This window comes from Rhea pennata, chromosome 20 (assembly GCF_028389875.1).
Source record: "Rhea pennata isolate bPtePen1 chromosome 20, bPtePen1.pri, whole genome shotgun sequence".
NCBI classification, from domain to species: domain Eukaryota; kingdom Metazoa; phylum Chordata; class Aves; order Rheiformes; family Rheidae; genus Rhea; species Rhea pennata.
In genome coordinates this window covers 9,548,834-9,569,761 of record NC_084682.1, presented here as the reverse complement: position 1 = coordinate 9,569,761, position 20,928 = coordinate 9,548,834, and the positions used below count along the sequence as shown (strand labels likewise).

General features: G+C 49.5%; 1 protein-coding gene and 1 long non-coding RNA gene across 2 annotated transcripts in view; one reads left to right on the top strand and one right to left on the bottom strand.

The window, feature by feature from the left end:
• The window catches only part of CASTOR2 (cytosolic arginine sensor for mTORC1 subunit 2), a 109,123-nt gene that overhangs the window by 62,476 nt on the left and 25,719 nt on the right, over positions 1 to 20,928 (top strand). The window lies entirely within an intron of this gene.
• LOC134149625 (uncharacterized) lies at positions 11,881 to 16,937 on the bottom strand. The gene is made up of 3 exons (XR_009960467.1): positions 14,937 to 16,937; positions 12,965 to 13,035; positions 11,881 to 12,122 (listed from the first exon to the last, which is right to left on the bottom strand). It is a non-coding gene; the product is annotated as an uncharacterized LOC134149625 (long non-coding RNA).

Genomic DNA, 20,928 nt, shown 5'->3' with positions numbered 1-20,928 from the left:
GTAACATCTCTTTTAATCAAATACACAGTGCGCAGGCTGAGTGTTGAAAGCAGAGCTTTGCAGGAAGGAGCGCTCTAAGACAATCCTTGCCTACGGCACGGAGCGAAAGCCGGGTGCAAATCCCAACATGAACAGTAGTGCTACGGAGCCGGCAGCTTGATGGCCTCTCCTCTGCTCTTCGCTAGTAAGCAGTGATCTGCTGGTGAGACTTGAATGTTCTCCATCCTGCACCTCGTCCAGCTCTTCTGACACAGCCCGTGCTCCCTTTGGGTTTGTGTCCGGCACGTGCTCTTCGTCTGAACAGTTGCCACTGCATTCAAAACTTTCCCTCAGGTTTAGCTCTAACTGGGATCCCTACTGGCTCTCCATCCGTTTTCCTAGTTCCTGTATGCTGTAATTTTTTCAGACCGGAGGAATTCAGCATCTACCAGCCTAGCATGACTTGTAACTGTGAAAGTGCTCTCTTTTATTCTCTTCCTATCCTAGTCCGGCTCTAAGCATCTGAGGAGGAGAAATCTCACTTGGTTATGACCTAAATATTGGCTTGGAGAACAACAAAACCTGTAAGAATTGCTGCATCCCACCTTCTTGCGAAACAACATTCATGATCTCTATTCAAGGGGATCAGATACCTCTTGACCCCACTAGTAAGGTGCCAGGGTTCAGCTCACAGATTACAGGGTAAATCTTCACCCTTGGTGAGCGGTTCAGGTAGAAATTCCAGCTGGCATGCTGAAATACTGGCACTTCCAGCTATCCTTTGGGTTAACACTTCAAACGTACTGACATGTAGTAATCATTCTTAACTGTTTTGTCAAAAAATGTCAAATAATAATCCTCAGGCTTGTTTCCTTGCAAGTAGCAAATGAGACAGGCTAGTAAAGAAGTCATTATTTCTTCTTCCCAGAAAATGTCTGCAGAGCAAAGCTGTAACCTCTTTAGCATTCACTGTGCTGGAAAGGAACGGCTGCAGCCTGATTCTTTGCTTTAATTCCACAGTGGCGAGGTGGGAATTATATCTGCACAGAACCTTGTTTGTTCCCGTGGCTGTTTCTTGGGCTTGGGCCTCTTAATGAGAAAGAATTTTATTCAGCAAACAATGAACAGAAAACTCTTTTTCTGGCTGATATTGAGATGCATTAGCAGGAGGAGTTTGGCTATGGGCTCTTCTGTGTGAAGAGAAGTGTCTCAGTTACTGGGGTGCTTGGACAGCCATGTAAAATCCTCACATTTATCCCCTGCCGTGCAGTCAGCACGTGGCAGAAGAGTTGAGTGCTTGCTGCTTCCTGAAACACAGGAATATGTGTGTGTGTGGGGGGGGGTGCCTTTTTCCCAAGACTTGGCTGAAAGCAGGAGCTTCCTGAGTGTGGTACAGATAGTGAAGCACCTATGCTCTCTGCAAAGTCTGTTCCTTTTTCAAAGGGCAGCAAGGCCACCATCCCTTCATCTCCTGGGCAGCTGCACCAACCTGCACCAGCTGAGCTTTTACCTGTGGTCTCATCATTCCCAGAAGTTTCTTTTCATCAAGGGTTTTAGCTTTCATGCTTGCTGAAAGGAAAGTAAATGACAGTACACCTGGAGGCAGCTATGCTCTCTGAAATCCTGAGAATGTGCGCTGGGAAGCAGTTGCTGATGTTGCAGTCCTGTCCTGGAGGTGTCATCTGAATAAAATAATGCTGCTTAGGGAGCGATTGGGGTAGCAACATTCCCGCAGTGGTATTCCCAGCAGCCGTCAAGTCGTGGCTTCTATACCACATATCTAGAGGGGCTTTTATTGGAGGAAAGGAGTCAGTTTGGGTATTTGGTTTGTTTTACCTCTCTTTTCTAGTCCTGATCACTTTGGCTGGTTTGTCTGCAGTCCTCTTCATCCTTTTTTCACTTGGAAGCCCACAGCTAGGTTTAGTGATAGTTCTGCCTGGGTAGCTCTGAATGAAGCCATCCATCTCCCCTCCAGTTTTACGGTGCTTCTCTGCAACTGCACAGTGCAGTATGAAATGAAGAACTAAAGCTCTCCCTCGACTACCTTCATTCTGTACAAGCCTAATGACGGATGAGCACATCCAGTGTCACATGTATAAGTTGATCCAATTGCAAGGAGATGAGGGACTGTTATGGTACACCCTCTGATATATCTTTGTCTCAGTATCTCTTGCACCCACTTGAAACGGAGCCAGTCTGTTCGACAAGGACTAGCTTCTGCTCCATCTCTGAATCACCACCACTTGTACCTGCCTCCATGCTAAAGGGAGAAGGAGCGCCTCTAACACCATCTTGGGGCAAGACAGTCACTTTACACCTAGAGGGCAACAAGTGGTTCTAGTTGAGTTTCTACCCCGTTTGTGATGTCTCCCTGCTTGAGACCTCTTGCAGGGCAATGGATGGAGTTTGAAGGTGGTTTTCCCTGCTGGAGAGATATCCCAGAGGCCTGTCCCTGACCTGGGCTCCTTCTGAGACAGTGGCAGCTGTTGAGTTGCTCCATGAACATCTGCATCAATGGGGACTGTGACAGTCTGTTGCCCAGGTGAAGTGGGCCTGAAGATAAAAGGCTGTAAAGCACCATGCTGCTACCATTTCCAAGGTGAGAGCACTGTCTGCCCAGCCTTAGCCCTTGGACAGCCAAGGTGATCTTTTCCTGCAGGCAGGAGAGAGAGAGCGGAGATAGGGGGAAAAATGCTGAGGTCCAGGGAGAAGTGAATCCTCGTGCTTTCCAAACTGGCGAACGTGCTTATTCCAGTTTTCGGGAAACTGGAAAGTTGAGGGGTGAGGAGGAAAACAAACCACCCTCATGTACTCCGGACTTCTGTCCCCTAGAATCAGCATGTAGGTAGTTCCAGGTCACCGACCTTAGGCCATAACTGATCTCTTTGGGATTTGAACCAGAGAGGAAGGTCACTTTGATTTCCGTATTGAAACAGGAGTGGGAAACGTTTGCTTTCATCACCTTTCTTTGCTGCAGCCCCCTGCATGAACCTAGAGCAGGACTCTGTCTTTCCACACTGAAGCTCACCTGCAGGAGGAAGGTGACAGTCCTTCATTTATCCTTCTTGAGTCTGCCTAATCTAGATAATAACTTTTGTAAGCCCAGAAATCCAAATTTATGCAGTTTATAGAATAAAGAGGCTCCTAATCTCAGTTCAGACCTCACAGTAATTGCCCAATACATTAAAAATAATGGAACTATTTAAAAAATCTAAACTGAAGTTTGAGTGGCAGAGAGATTTTCTCGGAATTTGTAAAATGTTGACCCCATTCTAATAAAAAGGGGGGAAAAACAGAAAAGAAAAAAGCTCTTCTACTGACAGTGCTCTGTTTTGATAACCATCATCCTCAGAAAACGTGTTCCCGACCTGACCTTGGATTCAGGACCATCATACGCTTTAGTGCCACATCAATTCGCTTTTTCAATAACATCAGAATGTTAGATTGCTTTCCGTATCTGCTCTCTTATCCTGTATATAAAATAGACAAGAATTCAGCCTTGTAAATAAGTGCAAGCACAGAGCCCAGCTAGCTGGGAGCAGTCTGTAACCCCATTTAAAAAGCGGAGGGAAATAAGCTAATAGATGCATCTGGTTTTAGAAATATTTCACCTATAAACTATTTCTTCTTTGAATTTTTATTACCCAGTGACAAGGCCTTTGTATCTCAAGGCATGGGGGCTTAATTTGCTGCCTGACATTTATAGTGGCGAATTCCCTCCCCTGCTCGCCACGTCCTGACCGCTAGGAGAGCCTGCTGGTTGCTAGGCAGAAGATGTTTTTGCTATTAAACACGTGCACAATTTCTCCCTGTTGGATCTCTGTATTGGCCAAGCAAGACTCTGTGATTTTCAGGGTTTTTTTTAAAGTAATGTGGTCCTAATGACCTAAATGCAAATTAAAAACATGGGGAATTGAGTACTGAGTAATTAGAAATATGCGTTTCATTGGGAAGGTCTTTCCCACAGTGCTTATATAGATCTGGATGCATGCTGAGGGGCTGTTACGTATGCGTGATTTCCACCCTCTCCCAAGAGGCAATATAGTTTGGTAGTTAAACCTTTTGAGGGAAGGGAGGGAAAGGATGAGAAATACGGAATATTCCCAAGTCTAGTTTGTGTCACCTAGAGAAGGGAGTGCTTTAGTTTCTTGTTAGAGCTCACGTGTCAGTGGATTTGCAAATCTCGATAGCCCATATTATTCCTTATTTTTGTTACCTGCCACATGAAGTCTTTTTGGTCCAGTTTCTCTGCTCCTATTTAAACAAATATTGCATAAATAAGACCTATTTTTCACTGTTTCTTCTAGCAGATGGGTGTGTATCGTGATCTATTTTTGTTTCACAACCCATGATGAGAAAGCCCAGACGTGTCTTCCTGAACCACTTGACTGGCCTTGATTTCCTCCTTTAAATTGATTACATCTTTGCTGTTTCCTAGTGCTTTCCAAAGTCTGAGATAGATGAGCAGATAGATACCTTGGCTAGCTCTTACCAACCTGCACTCCAAAGTGCAGCACCTTAAAAATGTTTTTCTCACTGAAATGAAGAAATGATTCACTGAAATTTTAGGTGGATACAGCCCAACTATTAAGTAGCAGCCCTGCTTATTTGTTTCAATAGAGAGTGTTTAGCCATTTGCATGTTGTTCTATCGGTGGATTTTTTTAGGCAGGACTTAAGGGCAGTTGGTTGTTCTGGTGGTTTGCCATGTGTTTGGAGCTAACCACAACCTGCCAGCTTGGTGGAGATGAGCCAAGCTAGCAGGGTGGAGTGCTCCATGGCTTAGAGGGGACAGGCTTGAATATGTTTTGTGAGATTTCTTTGAAGCATCTGTCCACTGTAAGTAGTTGTAGAGCTGTAATTTGTAATTTTTCCTGCCTTTTAAGTGAATTTTGTATGGGGCACCCTCTGCAAGATGAGGAAATGCTGTTATCCCCCCTTCAGAGCTAGGGAGCTGAATCCAAGGGAGCACTGAGAGACCTTCCCAAGGAGCACCGGCGATATAGCAGAGACGTGAACCCTCTGTCCTCAGGCTGAAAGCACTCAACCCTTACTTCCCAGGCTTTGCCAGTTGTGACCCCACTTTAATTTTCAAGTCCTGCTTCTCTCAGGTTCATGACCTGATTACTCATGTTAGCAACTGGATTTCCAGCTGCTTTGGCATCCTTCTTGTAAATGCCGTGACTCTAGATTAGAAAAAATGAGCCTGGAATAACTTTCCACAAAATAGTCTGTCATCTTCTGCAAGCAGAGAAAACTGATCTACTGGTTAGCCCTTGCAGGGTGCCAGCAGTCCCCAGAGTTGGAATCTGAGCAGACTGCCAGATTTGGGAGGGATTTTGGGGGGGTTTGTTTTTTTGACCGTGAGGAGTTGTGAGGGAGAAGCTCAGATTTCCCAAGGATTAGCAGTCAGTTGTCAAGGTGAGACAATCTCTGTCCCTGGCAGGCTTGGAGGACCCTCCTCGTCGTGACCTGATAGGGAAAACCAGCCAAATCTCCATCTACACCTGGGCAGAGGTGTTGAGTCTTGTGTCCAAGAACTTCACCAATTTTATTTTGTCCTGGAGCAATAACCTGTCTTTTTCAGCTTTCTTGCCAGCCTCGGTACAGGGCCACCCAATCTTATGAAGGCTCCAGGGTTGGTATGGTCATCCTGGTGCAACAGACTTCATTTTTTGAGTTTCACAAGAATCAGTCGAATTGGTGAAGGGACCAGGAATCAGAACCCTGCAAATGAAGCTTCCGTGCCCGCTTCAGGCTTTTCAGTTTGACCTTGGAGTAGTCTCTCGTTGTGGCTCAGTTTCCTCATCTGGAAAATAGGGATAATCCTATTAAATCACCTCATAACAGGCATTATAAAGATTAATTAGTGAACATGTGGAAATGCTTTGATAATGTAGCAGGCAAGGGCCATGATAAATAGTAATTGAGGTAGCTTATGTCCCAAAGGATTCCCAAGGCCTTTTACAATGGGTACACTTCCAGACCTACGGAATAAATCATCCCTGCAGTGGAGTAGTTTGGAGATTATGGTGAAAAAATAATACTGTTTTATGCAAAAAGGGTTGCATAATCTTTTACAATCTCATATCTTAATCCTATGCAAGATTAAATATTAAGTCACACAGCCTCAAGGTTACAGTTACACAAACTGCTAAGAATTTCGCAGCTCAATCTTCGAGTCCTGTTTGAAATGTAATTATTTGCACTGCTCTTTCCATCCAGTAGAATATTGTCTGAAATGCAGTTTATTAAAAAAAAAAAAAAAAAAAAAGGAAAAAAAAGAGGGGGGTTGTGTTACTTCATTTGAAAATAGAAAAAGACAAGTCAAACCACGTCCATCTCCTTATTCTTTTTTTTTTAATATATATATCTCTGTGCTCGTGGTTTTTCCCTGCAACGCATTCTGCGCTTCTCCTTGCCAGCAGTAACCTGAGGCGCCACATCCCCTCCCAACACTCATCTGGGCTGGGTCCTCCCCAGCCCCAGGCGTGCAGATCCTGCGAGCAAAGCCTTTGCCAAGATGTTTTGAAATACCAGGAAAGTTTTTTTTCAGGAAGTGGAAAACCTGCTGATTTCTGCAATTTCTGCACCTTGATTACCGGAGGCAAAGTCCACGGTTCCTCCGGACCGTGGAGCCTGTTTGGTCGCGGGGCACGGAGAGGGTCAGGGGAGCCAGCGGTGCCGAGGGAGCAGTGCTCTCCACCTGAGCGTGGAGCGCCGCTGGCAGTGGGTCAGGAAGGACCCTGGTGCCTCATCGTGGCACTGCACATCAGTGGTCGGAGAAGGCATCATTGAGGTGCAGATGCATCTAAAGGCATCTCAGGATGAGCTTTGACCCTTTGCTCATCCAAGCAAAGGCCGGTTCCTGCTCCTTCCTTGCCTCTCAGGAGCCAGCTCCAGCTTGCAGAGCTTGGATCTGCTTTGGATTTTCCAGGTGTGCTCATTATTAATGATGTGTTATCCCATGAAGAGGAAGGAAGAGAGCAGCCTGACCTCCTGGCAGCGGACTGTGGCATCGCCTGGGTTTCCCTTGCTAACCCGCTTCTCCAGTGCGGGTGGACATAACAATTATTTTTGGAGTTTACCTTAGCGTGTTCCACATTTTTAGCCAAACATAATAATGATGCTTTGTTTTTTGGAGCGCATTCATGTTTCCTGTCAGATGATACCCCAGTGAGGTAAGACTGAATTTCTTTCTCCCACATACACAGAAACTGATACACAGAGTCCAAGTAGCTTGTATAAGGCCACACGCGTGTTTTGTGGTATGGCTCAGTTTTTGCCTTAATACAGGCCCAGATTTCCATCTACTTGTCTGTGCTTCAGAGCTGGACATGGCCTACGACTGTATTCCCAAGAACTGAGCTTCTCTTCTAAAATGCCACTGCAAAAATATGATTTCCTAGTCCTCCCCCCACCAGGTAGCTAGTCACTGCGTTCAGAGGCAGGTGGAAGTGTGCTTTCACGTTGTGTTTCACATTACAGTGCAATCCCATTTATTGCTAAATCAGTGTCCGGGCTGGCAAGAACTCGCCTCCTCCTTGCTCTTCTGCTGCTATTAGGCCGAGCGTTGCGTTCCGCACAGCCGAAATGGCAAGCAGGAAGCTAGGAAAGGAGGCCACCATAAGCACTTCTTCCAAACGGATGTATTTTTGTGCACTACACAAGCTTGCACGAGTCCCATTGGAAATGCACTCCTCTCTTTTTGTTTAATTTTTAAAAAGTCACCGGAAAAGTATAACCAGCTTAGTTTCTAGGTTGCCATCAAAGTTTAAAGTTACAGGGTTGCCAGAGGAGCAGCGAATTGATTGAAAACGAGATCAAAGCAGGGGGTTCTGCGTAAGCGTTTCCTTTTATCGGGCCGTCGCCGCTCTCATAGCGGGCGCTTGTACTCCAGCCCAGGAGGTGCTGATAGTTCAGGTGGTGCAAATGCAATGCCCGCGCTCGACGTGCAGGTTCACAAGCTGCCAGGCTTGTAAGGACTGACACGTGAACCGCACAAGGAGGACAGGAACGCGTTGCCCTATGGCTCCGTAGACAGGGGTAGCCGGTCGTGCTGCGGGACGCGTAGCTGCTTGGAAAGCAGCAAAGCTAGTTGTCGGAGTCGGGATTTCAGAATCGGGCTCTGTGTTTGTACAGCTTCATTTAATTCCGAGTTACCCTGGAGTTATTTAATTTCCTGACAGCTGCAAAAACAGCGTTTGCAGATAACAATGGCCTCTAATTAGGCAGCGTGCCTAAAATGGCCGAATGTTTTATTTGACCATGGCGCTAATATTTTGCACGCAGCTAGCACATGAGAGAGAAGGTGGAGCGGGTTGGATTTCCAGCCCCCCTTGGCAGAGATGTGTCCGTCTTGTGATACGCAGTGCATGATGCTAGAGCAAGCCCGCGCCGCTTCGGCTCCTGGGGTCAAAACCCTTCTTACCCTTTTGGATCAAGTCATCGGTAAGTCTGTCTTTCAGCTGCAGCCACCCTCCAGGAATATGTTTTTTCCAGCTGAGGCAGCAGAACATTTGGAGATGAGCAGGCAGCCAGACAGCACAGGAGATTTACCTGCAGTTGGGGCAGCAGCGCGCTGCGGAGTTTTCCGTGTGTTGCCTCTGTGGCAGATGCACTTAGTAAGCAATCAGGCAGTGACAGAAATAAACCTACAAGTCAACTGTTCTTCCAAAACATTTATTCAATTTGGAAAGGGTGTTAGCATCAGGTTATGTTAATTAGATCCTGACTCATGATTTGTGCTTATGAGGATGGCACACGTTGAACCGTGCAGACTGATGATATCTGAATTCCCTCCAGTGACAGCAGGAAGTGCTTTTTTGGGGCTCCTTCCCCTCCTCTAATTCCTAGGCTTCCCTTGAATCCAAAAGGGGAATAGATTTTTTTTTTCTTATTTACTGTTTTGCTTTCTGTTTTTGCTCCTTTCTAGAGCTCATGATTCTGACAGCAATTCCCATACCAAGTCCTCACTATTGCAGTTCTTAAAGCTCTTTCTTTAAGCTCCTGTTTGAACAACCACCATGCTAAATCACAATTCCTGATATGCTGGATGCCTATTTAGAAGTCTTGACACCTGAATTAGATGTTTGCTAATCTGTAGTCAGAGCTTACAGCAGCTATTTAATTGAGCAGTCTTGGTATGCACATCCTGTACCGCAGAGCAGAGAGCTCCTTTGAAGAAGGGTTTGGTATGGATTCTGTACGTCCATTTGCTTTTAGGTGACTGATATCCTGCTCAGACACAGGAACATGATGAAAGAGAGATTGCTGCATCAGTTGCATTGTATAATAACAGTGAAAACATCTTGTCTGCATTAATCTAGACCTGTGGAGAAGCTGATCTGTCTGAGAAAACTGGGGATGTCAGCTCACATTGGCTTGTGGCTACTTGAGCAATGCCCGTGGGAAGTCCTCTGCGTAAGAGCTGCAAGAACAGGAGACAAACAAGAAAGTTAATTTTGTTCTTTCCCCACTACAGTTCGCCATCAACCAACAATCAGGCTGAATCCACATTGCCATATTTCATAGCTGTGAATGTACCAATACACAGCAAATTTGTCTAAACTCCTTTTGAAGCTGAGTCTTTTAGTCTCTGTGACATCTGTGGCAGCACCTTCATCAGTGTCTGTATGTGCTGTACAAATTCTTCCTTCACTTTTTCTTCTAAACCTACTCCCTGATAATTTAACTGGGCTTCAGATCATGTTTATTAATACTGTGGAATAACAGCACCAGTAGTCTTACGCCCATTTCTCTCCTGTTTCTTAGAGATGATTGTCTCTGAATGTTGACTTGGTGTTTCAAAGAACTGTCCAAGTGTCTTCAAGACTCCTAGGAAGAGGTGTGAACAGAGCCTCTATAAAATAACACAGATTCTGCCAGAGGTCCTTGTTGGTTTCTCCTGTGAATTTTCCTCCTTCAGGAAACTGGCTGTTTATTGCTGTTTTTCTTAACAGTCCAGCAGAGGATCCTTGCTCTTGCCTGTGATTGCCTGGCTCGTGACCTCCCATGTTGATCAGATTTTTCTTCTCTGAGTTTGTTGCCTCACTCCAAGAGTCTAATGGACTTGGGAAACCCAATTTCCATCTGCAAAAATTCTGTTGACTTTCCTCCTCTCTGGGATACCATGTTTGTTCATGTGTCTTCTAATTTGTTTTTTTCTTGTACTTCCTCTGATTTGTCTGAAGTGGTGGAGGATGTAGTACAAGGATACAAACCCTGTGTGAGTGCTGGATTCATACCTCTGCTGGAAGCTGGCACGTGAGGGGGTCTTTAAAGATCAATTCTGCTCAGCCTACAACACTAGCCAACTGTGAAGGTCAATGAGGAGGCAGTCTTAGTTTAGAGGTGACTGGGTTGGCAGGGGCCACTCTCTTGAGTCCCTGATGAGTCCAGTTGGTATGACTGAGTAGTTTCTCCATCTCCTGGGCCTTCCTGGGCTGCTGTCTCCAATGTGACCATGCGGGAAGGCCAGTATGTGTCAGTGTAGATTGAACCCTGAGGAACACGCATTGATATCAATGAGATGCAGGAGTTCATACACCCGTTTGGGGATTTCACAGGACCATCAGTCTGACCCTGGCAGTACTTTATTGTTTCAGAGCTAGGAACATCAGAGAGATGGCCAGGCTTTGAGTCCTGTCCTTCCTATGCTGTCCTCCTCTAAAGACTGCACACAGCAGTTTGATGATTATGCAAGGCAGGTATTGAGAAAGTTTGTAAGACATCTCCCGCCTTTTGACAAGCAGTATCACAGTATGTCTTCCCTTAAAATCCCAACATTGAAACCTATGTTATTGAGACAGTAGTCTTTTTTTATTATTTTACTGGAAAAAATGCAGTTGTTTTTCTTACAGAGAAATAAAATTTGAAAATAAGACCATTTAATGCATCAGCCTTAGAAGAAAAATGAAGAGAGCCAACAATATATTTGGGTTCATTCATGTACATATATTTATATATGTGTGTGTGTATATTTGTATAAATCACATTATTTTTTAACTTGATGTCTTGACTCAAGGAACCTGATGTAAGTGAAAGCTTTTGGTTGACAGTAGCCAGTTTCCTTCTCAGTTGCATATAAAACAAGCTCCTTTCCCTTCTCTTCCATAATCCCTCTCCTAGCTCTTTGCATATCATCTGGGCAGATATGTCCCCAATTTTGCATTGCATAAGTTCCATTCATTCTCTTTTGGGTTTACTCTCACTGAGATTTCCCTCACCATGTCCTACTGAAATATTTTCATCTTTATTTATAAGACTTACTCATCCCTCTTCAGTTCTAGTTTCCCTGCTTCCACATTTATTGAATTTCTGAAGTTGGAATGAACTGTTTCTCCGCAATCACAGGCTGCTTTTTTTTTTTTTTTTTTTTTTTTTTTTTTTTTTTTGAGTTGCTTCTGGAGTATGTGAAATGGGTTTTGCAACTCATGCAAGAGGCTGCTTCTCCAGGGGCTGGGGGTGTTGGGAGCACCAGGCACGTGGCTGGCGTGCCCTTGAAGGGTCCCTGGCAGCTCCATTTCTTTATCTTCATATCTTGTACGATGCTGAGCTGATCGTACGCACTAAATAAATGGTAACCTCTGGAGTCCTGCTGAAATAACTTCTCTGCAAGGTATTTATTTCACAGTTGTTTTTCTCCTTCTCTGGGCTTGGGTTAGATGTTTATTTACTTGGAACTGAACTTGTGTAATTAGGAGTTCCCAGTTTTTTTATATAGATGTATATATGTGTGTGTGTGTGAGAGAGTATACATATATTTGTGTGTGTGTATTTATATATATATATATATATACATATATATGTATGTAGTCTATATTTATTCAGAGATACAGAAGGAGATTAAGCAAAAACATTTTTAGCTGCGTTTTTTCAGAAATCTATCCTTAAACTCTGACTTGAGACTGCAAAGTATATTGTTTTTTTTTCAAGCTTTAACGTATCCAGTAAGAGCGTCTGGCAGGAGTCAGCGGTCCGGGATCAAACAGAAGTTTTCTCTAGTTGGTGAACGAAATGGGCAGCTTGCGCTTAGACTCCCAGGATCCATAACGGAGGCGAGTCCAGCAGTGGAAGGGATCCCCGGGAGCCGTATGGCGGGGCTGCGTGCTGGCCTCGGTCTGCTGCGGGGCAGGTGAAGCCCTTGGTGATACCAGGTCCAAGGTTGTGAATTAGTTTTAAAAAAAGAAAGGGGGGAAAAAAAAGGTAGGGGAAAAAAAAGAACTGTTATAATTTTGTACTTCATGATGTTCATGAGCGCGAAGCCCCATGAACTTGCTGAGCTGCCCTCTGCAAGGCGGCTAACTCGGGGACAAGCCAGCTGGCAGCATGCACCAAAAATTACTTTGCTTTACCTTGAAAAGTTAGCAAGAGGCCATGGCATCCTGGTGCTGGTTTATTTGCGCAGATTTTTCCGCAGGGGCAACGATTGGGGCGGATCAAAGGGCTTCGGGCTGCGCCTGGGAGCCGGCGCACACAGCAGTAGGTAGCGGGGAGGGAAGGGGGGCAGGAAAATTCCCAGCGTGTTCCTGCCGGATAGAAAGCCAGCTGCGGGGGTGGGAGGAGACCGGAGCAGCAAAGCACAGCGTGATAGGTGGTTGGCGCAGATGGGAGAAGCTGGGCTCCGAGAAGTCCCCGAGAGAGGGCTTGCCGGGGCCAGGGCCGGGCTGGGTGCTGGCTGCAGATGCAGGATGGGGACCTATGTGGGTCAGCGTGCGGCTCAGCCTCTGGTCGAGGTCTGTTTCGGCATTTCAACCAGCGAGCAGAAAATAAACCAGCTTCTTGAACAAACTTGCTGCTGTTTGCAGCCGGCAGCAGCGCCTGCTCCCGTGGACGTTTACCATGCCTCCTCGTGCTCCAAACCAGAGGAGAGATCCTTTTCCCTCCAGACAAATTCATTTTTAGAATTTGTGTAAACAAATTCCTGACCTAGATGAACGCTCCGGCGTGCCACAATGCGCCTGCTTTTAGTGGCTCGGACGCACCTTTACAAGGAAACGCGTTTGCATCCAAGATTCGGGGCCCGTCTGTGCCAGCTTCTCAGATTGCCGCCCAGCTGGATGAAAGGAAACCGCAAAGAGAAACCAGGTCACTTTTAAAAGCCCGGCCTGCGTCTCATAATCGTAAAGTTCAAAGGAGCTGCGGCGTGCACCAGCCCCAAAGGAAAACGCGCACAGGAGCAGGGGGATTCCTAGCAGGGCCCTTTGCGGAGCGTTGGCTGCACCGTCAAGGCCACCAGGGCTTCGTGCTGAAGCTGAACGTGGCCAAAATCCCCCTCTGGCCCCGTAAAAGCCAACGACTCGGGGGAAGAGAAGGCAACTGGAAGGAGCCCGGGTCTCCGCAGGGCTGGGGAAAGTCTCCGGGGGGCCGGAGCAGCTCTTCGGGACCACGTGTGATGAGGGCCACCACGGCGCGCGCCTTGCTCACGACAAGGGGAGACGACCATGTGTCGGCTGGGCAAAGAGTCGGGTTTGGAGCAACAGGCCGGCATCTCCGAGGCCATAGCTTCTGTAGGGATATTTCACAAAGGGAGGGGGGGTGGAGAAAAGGCACCTATTTTCCGGCGATGGCTATGGTTGGGCACGGGCTGCATGCGGTGGAGCTGTCTAGGTGGGGACACCTGGGTTGCCAGCATTGATGAGCTGCTACTAACGGGGGATGCGGGCTGCTTCCACGTTGGAAAACGGGGAGGCAATGCATAGACAGCACCAGGGGAAAAAATTGGGGAAAAGAAAAGAATTGGATGCTCCTTTTCATCTGTTGCTTTTGAATTTCTAGGATTTGGGGGGTTTGTTTTTTCATTTTCCGATGAGCTCAAAACAGCCGGGCCCTGGTCCATGCCTGGATCGCCCAGTACAAATAACCTAGTTGGTTCAGGAAGCAAAAAGCTGAAGGGCGCTTGCGTGCTTGGCAGATGCTTTTTTCCAAAGCAGCCGTTGCAGCTAGGATGTTCTCAGTGGCCAGGAAGGGTCTAAATGAAGCACGCAACAAGGCTTCTTATTTCAAAGATGAGCACAAGGCAAAGAGGCTTCATAGGAAAAATTTCCTATAGAGAAATGTGCTGGCTTAACGGGCTGTTTATTAATGAGCAGATCGGGTCCCTGTTGCTGGATAGCAACAAGGCATATGATTTCTGTTCTGCAATTTTCGGTGGGTAAATGTGCAATATTCTGTCGTTTTTCTATCACCTCCTTCCTGCAATTCTTAAACAGTTTGGCTACCAGGAGAAAATCATGGGATTAGAGAGTAAAACCGATCTGGCCTTTTTCCACCAAGGCAAGTGGAATAAGGCAGCCCGTTGTCAGCGCAAGTCAGATTTGACCGGGTCTTCTTGGGCTTGACAAAACGGCAGGATCAGAGCTGGCATCACTGATGTGTGTTGAATAGGTAGCAAATGTGACCACTGAAAGCGCTTAGCAGGGTGGGGAGCACTTGGTACGGAGAAGGCCCTTGTACTCAGAAATGCCAAGGAGAAATTGTGTGGAAAATTCTTTCAACTAATGGTCTGAAAAATATTCTTCAAAGGCTATTTTCTGCCCTTACTTCTAATTACATCTTAAACATTAATAGCCCTGAGCAACTGGATTCGCACACACTGATGTCGCAGTTCACTTGGAGCAATTTGTTTTATGAGATAAAGAACTGTCAGCAAAAGATTAAAACTTTTTGTAGGCAGTGCTGACAGTGCTGCCTCGTATTGGCTTTGCCCCGTGTTTCCTATGAAAAGACCCTAATCCCTTCCCTGATTCTTTGCCAGCTTTCAGTAACCTGGGATGAGATTCTTCATGCAAGGGGACCTGACTTTCTCAATTTCTTTTCAAATACAACAAAACATATTTGAGCCAGTCTCAAGAGCAGCGTGGAGGGAAATACTACCGAATATTGACAGCGTTGCCTCTGGTGAGCTTTAGTGCTCTCGTGCTTTGACAGGGGAGATATCATTTTGGAATCTCCTACCTTCAGAGCACTTGATATTGTAGCACTTCTAAACAACATTTTTGCGTGTAAGATATGTCCTCGGTCACTGTGGAGAAGCTCTGCAGCTCCCACAGCTGTGCGGGCTCCGGCCGTCGGGGAAGGATGTGCTCGCGAGCAGAGGGTACCAAAGCGGTGCCAAAGGGTACCCTCAGCGTGCCTGAATTTGGGGGCCGTGGCAGGACCAGTGCTGAGCAGCCGGGTCCCCCAGGTCCCTTGTTCTGCACACCAGTCTGCAGGCCTTTTGCCCCCTCGAAACGGCTGGTGCAGAGTTCGGACGAGCGCTGCTTGGCCACTTGCAATTGCGTGGAGCGATTTGCAAACCTTCTTACGGGCGCTGCTTTCCGCACCCTTAGGTTTTCCTCCCTCTTTTTTAAACATTTGCTCCTCTGTTGGCAATGCACATACCCCTCCCTGCAGTTTAGGAAGGAGTGCACGCTTCTGTAGGGGAAGTTCTTTTATTCCGGCACCACTGGAATTGCGGAGGAAAGCACAGGCGAAGCGCTGGCTCCCAGCGGCTTGTGCCAGGGGCTGCTCGAGGCGTTTCATCAGGCTCTCCATCACTGGGGGGCTGCAAAGAGCGCGTTAAACAGGGACGGTCGAGGACAGTCTCGGGCCAGCTGGTTTTGTCATGGGCAGGGAGGCGGCGCTTTGCCACGAGAGCTCGTTCAACCCCGTTTTCTCCGATTGTCTCCGTTGGTTGCACGTGTTCCAGATGGGTGCAGCTTATCCCCAAACACACCTGGAGTTACATTACGTGCTCCAGAAACGTAGGAAGAGGTGGACCACGCTCTGAAGCTTTCGTTTAACAAGCTAGGCCAGCGTTAAGAAAAGGGTGCAATATTCTAGTCTTAGAGGTGAAGGACTGAGATGCCGAGATGCTCTGCAGGATCAGCTGCGGCAGAAACTGGTCCCAGCTCGACAGGGTCGTTCTCCGTGCCCCAAATGGCCTCTTATAGCTAGTTCAAAAGTACGTGTCACCGAGACGACTCATCCAGGCCTTGTGGCTGGGCACCAGCAGCTATTCGCTGGAGGTTTCACAGCAAAGTCTTTCAGAGCGGTGGTTTGATTAATGCTTCGTATTTTGCAGATCTTCGGCATCTTTTTTTTTTTTTTTAATCTCCTATATGTATTACATGTCACTTATACGAGTTAAATACACTTTAATTCTATCTTAAATACTGTGGAGCACTCTTTACGGTGAAGCTGGGTTTTTTTGCCCCGAAGTGGCAGGTTTGCAGAGGCTTGCGCCGGGTGGAAGCGCAGCCAGGTAGCTGGGTTCATCGCGCTCCTGTTGCACGCCTCTCGTAAAGCAAAACCCCAGGGAGCTCGCAAGCAGCATCGAGCTGAGCCGCAATGCTGCTGAGTCCTAAGGAAGACTTTTTTGTTGTCGTTCCCTTTTGGATACATGCACAAACGAGCTACCTATGCACATGCAGGACCGTGCAGAAGGGGTCATTACCAGGGGATTTAGCTGTCGAGCTGTGTTTGCCTGCAGAGCTTTGATCCTGAGAAGGGCCCTCAGCAGCAGAAATAACAGTGCATCCAAACCGGCAGCAAATGCCGTTATCTTCAGCACCTGCGGCCGTGGGATCTGCAGGGCCCTGCAGGTTTGAAGTGAGTCAGGAGCGTTTCTCCCGAGACCTGCGAGTGTTTCTCTCAGTTAAGGTTGCTTTTGCCACTTCCCAGTACTGCAAGCAATCAGTTATTGCAAAAGCCCTTGATGACTTTTACAGGGAAGAAGAAAACCATGACAAATGCAAGAAAACGTAGTGCCTTTGCTTGTTTTGCCGCTTGGTAGTCTAATATTTCCATTCCTAAGTGACAAACGGCTGGATTCAGCGTGGTCAGTGTGGAGCCCTTGCAAAGCCCTGCGGCGCGGCCGTGTCTGCCGCCAGCCGCGACCCGAGCAACTCCTGAGGCAGCTTTTGCAGCAAGTTACTTTCTTCTCAGCTTAATTATTCAAGATCAAAACAGATGACAAAAGCCTGTGAATTAAAAAGCTATAAAAAAAGAGACTGAAACTAAAAGCAAGGCACTATTCCACATAGAGCAATGTACCTCAGTATATTTGATGAGTTTTCCTTCCTCCTGCCACGCGCCCCAATAATTTAGCTTGAACCTGGCACCGTCGTGCTAATGCGACGCCTTTTGGCTCCCTCCGCTATTGCTTTGTGCTGTTTTCGGGGGGTTTTGCCCGTTGCTGGCGGTTCCGCTGAGCCCTTCTGCGCTCTCTGAGCAGCTGCATTTGTGTTTTCCCTTCTCCGCTCCCTCTTAAGGCTATTTTATTTTCCCACGCGACGCCTCCCCGTCTGGGTAGCCCGGGGTTTGGTTTGTTGCGGAGTTGCGGAGGCTGCCGCGTTCGTCGGAGGGGCTCCCGGCCGGCGGAGCAGGAGCCGAGCTGAGCCGTCGCCCGCGCCGCTGGGGTGCAGAGCAAGGCAAAGGACGTGTTTGTAGCTTTTGAAAACTTTCCTCTTTTTTTCCAAGCAGCACCTAGTCGGGAAGCAGAAGCCTCCGTTGCTCTGTCAGTACGGCTGTTCGGAAGAAAAGATTTAAAAAGAAAAAGAAAAAGATGCCAGAGAAGATACTTAAGGGGCACCGACTGGAGCTGATCTTGCCGGCAGACAAAGAAAAGCTCCTTCCGTTTTCGCTCACCATCCTTTACACAGTGCTCCCCCTCCTGCCCCGTGCTTTATTTTTGTCTTCTGGGCTATATCAGCAAGAGATGGGGAAAAAAAGAAAAAAAATCTGATATTGAGAAATTTAGTGTCTGCAAAAAATCACAGCCTGTCCCTTTAAACCACCGATAAGCCTTGGTGGAATTTCTATTCTGGGAATAGTTAATTCTGTTTGAGGTTGGGCGAGAGGGAAGCGCTCGCAGGCTTAGTAACAACATTTTTGTGCCGTTTGATTTTTCTCCTAAGGATTTGCCTCCCGTGTTTGATGGAAAGCACAATTATTGATCAATTCCCCACCAAGGAGACGATTAAAAAAAAGAAGAAGAAAGAAAAGGAAAAAAAAAAACTAAACAAAGCCCCAAAGAGAATATTTGTTGCTGTAGTGCTGTTATATAATAGCTATTATGTAATGCCTGTTGGTGCCAGCTAAAAATACGCTGGAAGATCGCTCCCAATTCATTGAAGCACTTAACTGGTGTCGTCGCAGGACGCAAACCTGCCTGCGGACGTTGCGAAGGGCTCCCCGGTCTGCAGCCCCCTCCCGCTCTCCAGGCTCTCCCCGCGGAGCCCTTGGCGCCCAGCCCCGGCGGCCGCGGGGGCCCCGGCGGGCCGCGGGGGCCAGGCTCGGCCTCCGGCGGCGTGGGCGAGCACTGTCCTTTCCCACAGGGCAGCCCGGGGTTGGCTCTGCCGTCCGGGCTCGCGGGGCCTCCACCGTGCCCGGCTTCGCCCCCCGGAGCCTCTCGACGGCGTCCGCGCGGGCGCCGCGAGGCGCCTTCGCCCCACGGAGCCTCTCGACGGCGTCCGCGCAGGTGCCGCGAGGCGCCTTCGCCCCATGGAGCCTCTGGACGGCGTCCGCGCGGGCGCTGCGAGGCGCCTTCGCCCCACGGAGCCTCTCGATGGCGTCCGTGCGGGCGCCGCGAGGCGCCTTCGCCCCACGGAGCCTCTCGACGGCGTCCGCGCGGGTGCCGCGAGGCGCCTTCGCCCCACGGAGCCTCTCGATGGCGTCCGTGCGGGCGCCGCGAGGCGCCTTCGCCCCACGGAGCCTCTCGACGGCGTCCGTGCGGGCGCTGCGAGGCGCCTTCGCCCCACGGAGCCTCTCGACGGCGTCCGTGTGGGCGCTGCGAGGCGCCTTCGCCCCACGGAGCCTCTCGACGGCGTCCGCGCGGGCGCTGCGAGGCGCCTTCGCCCCACGGAGCCTCTCGACGGCGTCCGCGCAGGTGCCGCGAGGCGCCTTCGCCCCACGGAGCCTCTCGACGGCGTCCGTGCGGGCGCTGCGAGGCGCCTTCGCCCCACGGAGCCTCTCGACGGCGTCCGCGCAGGTGCCGCGAGGCGCCTTCGCCCCACGGAGCCTCTCGACGGCGTCCGCGCGGGCGCTGCGAGGCGCCTTCGCCCCCCGGAGCCTCTCGACGGCGTCCGTGTGGGCGCCGCGAGGCGCCTTCGCCCCACGGAGCCTCTCGACGGCGTCCGTGCGGGCACTGCGAGGCGCCTTCGCCCCACGGAGCCTCTCGACGGCGTCCGCGCGGGCGCCGCGAGGCGCCTTCGCCCCACGGAGCCTCTCGACGGCGTCCGCGCAGGTGCCGCGAGGCGCCTTCGCCCCATGGAGCCTCTGGACGGCGTCCGCGCGGGCGCCGCGAGGCGCCTTCGCCCCACGGAGCCTCTGGACGGCGTCCGCGCGGGCGCCGCAAGGCGCCTTCGGCTCCTGAAGGTACGCAAGAAGTCATTAGTTCCCCTCGTAATTACTGCTGCCGCTGTTGCTTTATTACAGCAACATAACGAAGTGTGAGTGGAGATAACTCCTGGTTAAACTCAATTTCCTCGGCGGGAACAGAAATGTTGATGAACTAATGAAGGGAACCTACGGCGCTTTGCGCTCGGGTTGGCTCCGTGTCGGCCGCGGCGGCAAGTGTAATTAGGCTGCATCCCGGTTTTTGGGGAAGGGGGAAATCCGGATAAGCAAGCGGAGCCGGGATTTTGCCCAACACAAAGCGCAGGCGGCTGCTGCGCGCGGCGGAGGCCGCCGACCGACAGGGCCGGCCGGGGGACCCGGCTGCGCAGCTCCCCGGTGCCGCCGGCAAGGCGCCTCGAGGGGAGCGGCCGTCAGCGTCCCGCGCGGGCCCGAGGGCGCCCGTGACCGCAGCAGCGCTGCCCGGGGCTGCGGACGTTGCTATAGCAGCATCTGGGAGCTTTGGGTTGGTTATCGTGGTGGTGGTTAGATTTCTTCTCGTCTCTCCAGTCTGCGTCTTGCATCAAAAAGCCACTTAATTTTATGACCAGAAGATGCCCTGGCTGCTGCTCCTGCAGCAACCGCCTCCGCGGCGGCTGTGCCACAGCCGTTAAACCGGCCCCCGCGCTGACCCGCGTATCTTCACGCGTTCAGATGACTTCTGCAAATCAGGCTTTTAGGATTAGTCACCGTCGGTTTGCAGCATCATTGGTGCGGCGCCGAGGCCCCCGGTTTGGTCGCCATGGCTACTCGCGCGGGGTTCGTGAGAAACGCAGACTGTCGGAGAGTTTATTAAACAGCAGATTCACGTGCGGGCGCGCGAGCGGGCGGACGGTGCGGACGCACCCTCCACGCCCAGGCGGGCGCTGGGCTGCTGATGCTGCGGCGGCAGCTTTGAGCTGGGCCTGCAGAGCAAAGAAGATGCTATTTTCTGCCTGGGAAGATCACCAATGTATTTATTTCCTGTACAATCACCCTGCCCATTCAATCAATAGTGCATTTTGAGGAGCTGGGAGATGCCGGAGGTAGTGAGAGCGTGTTTAGTCCACGCTCAGCACTTACTCACCCAGAATCGCAGGATAGTTGAGTTTGCAAGGGACATCTGGACCTCATCTAGTCCAACAAGCAAGGTCACCTAGAACAAGCTGCCCAGGATCTTGTCCAAACAGCTTGGGCACTGACAAGACTCCTGTGAGTCCTGTTGCTTCCTGGGAACGGCTCTCTCCCCACAGACTGGAACACTGCAGGAACGATGGTTCTGTGGTCAAGTGTCTGTAACGATAAAATCCCGTGATACTGTGTTGGGAGCCCAATAGGCATGAGCTGTCCATCCTTTAAGTCCTTTCTGGTTGATTGGTAGGCTTTTTTTGGTCCTGAAGAACAGGATGCTGTGGTTTGTCTCCAGGAAGAAATACAGCACGGTCTTCTCCACTGTCATCTCTTTTGGGGTACCTGCCTGCTTCGTGCAAGCGGAAGCGCCTGGCCCCTCTATCCATCTTCTAGCCTTTTTCAGATGCAGGAGAATTCAGGCTTTAGGAACAGGAGTTCAGAAACTCTGTAGTACCATTCCTCC